The sequence below is a fragment of the Bison bison genome, unplaced genomic scaffold, assembly GCF_000754665.1.
Source record: "Bison bison bison isolate TAMUID 2011002044 unplaced genomic scaffold, Bison_UMD1.0 scf7180017864505, whole genome shotgun sequence".
Lineage (NCBI taxonomy): Eukaryota > Metazoa > Chordata > Mammalia > Artiodactyla > Bovidae > Bison > Bison bison.
In genome coordinates this window covers 1,288,865-1,289,967 of record NW_011495062.1, presented here as the reverse complement: position 1 = coordinate 1,289,967, position 1,103 = coordinate 1,288,865, and the positions used below count along the sequence as shown (strand labels likewise).

The window sequence follows — 1,103 nt, the reverse complement described above, 5'->3', positions numbered from 1 at the left end:
GAGTTTAGGTAGGCTCCAGGAGTTGGTGTTGGACGGGGAGGCCTGGCGTGCTGCAGCTCATGGGGTCACAAAGAGTCGGACACGACTGAGCAACTGAACTGAACTGAATGAATGAAACTCCTCTGTAGTTTACTCATTGATTGAAATCACATTTGTGATTTTGTTTGCTTAAGGTCATGTCGAAGTGCCTTTATTTCTAAAGTCCTGAATCAGTTTGAGCAAAACTGGGATGACAGTGTCTTGGTTCAGTGGCCTGACATTTACAAAATGCAACTGACCAGGGGCAAGAGAAAGTTGGCAAGGATCCACAGTTGGCCCTGGATAAACAGATTTAGACTCAGAATCCTTCTCAACAGTGTTCTTCATAGCCACTACCAAGCTGTTAGATTTGACGTGGGAAAGAGAAATTATCCTCTATTCTTACTCTGGAGTGAAAGTGAATGTCGCTCAGTTGTGTCTGATTCTTTGGGACCCCATGGACTATACAGTCCAAGGAATTTTCTAGGCCAGAATACTGGAGTGGGTAGCCCTTCATCTCCAGGAGATCTTCCCAACCCAGGGATTGAATCCAGGTCTCCTGCATTGCAGGAGGACTCTTTACCAGCAGAGCCACAAGGGAAGCCCAAGAATACTGGAGTGGGTAGTCTATCCCTTCTCCAGTGGATCTTCATGACCCAGGAATTGAATTGGGGTCTCCTGCTTTGCAGGCAGATACTTTACCAACTGAGCTATCAGAGAAACTCATCTTTATTCTAAGCCATTTTCAAATAGAAAACAAAATAGATTTTAGCTGCAGAGTTTAAAGCTGCCTTGCAGGGAATGAGAGGCTGGTAGTCTGCATGATAATTGGGAGTTGACTCTCTGAGGCAGAAATGTACTGGTTATTGCTTAGTTAAATTTCCTTGATTTGTAGCCAGGTATGCAGCTGACCAGAAGGACCAGCCCACTGCACAAATCTAGGAGGCTCAATCAACATGGCGATCCTGCCCAGAGTAGAGACACCATTTTCTGGCTCCTGCTGTAGCTAGCTGGGGTAGGTTCCTGAGATGTGGCCAATAGCATGTGAGGGGAAGATCTGTATGTGACTGCTGGAAAGAGTTCTT

At 45.9% G+C, this 1,103-nt stretch overlaps 1 protein-coding gene across 3 annotated transcripts in view; it reads right to left on the bottom strand.

The window, feature by feature from the left end:
- Positions 1 to 1,103, bottom strand: part of GRIA1 (glutamate receptor, ionotropic, AMPA 1) — a 349,138-nt gene that overhangs the window by 120,795 nt on the left and 227,240 nt on the right. The window lies entirely within an intron of this gene.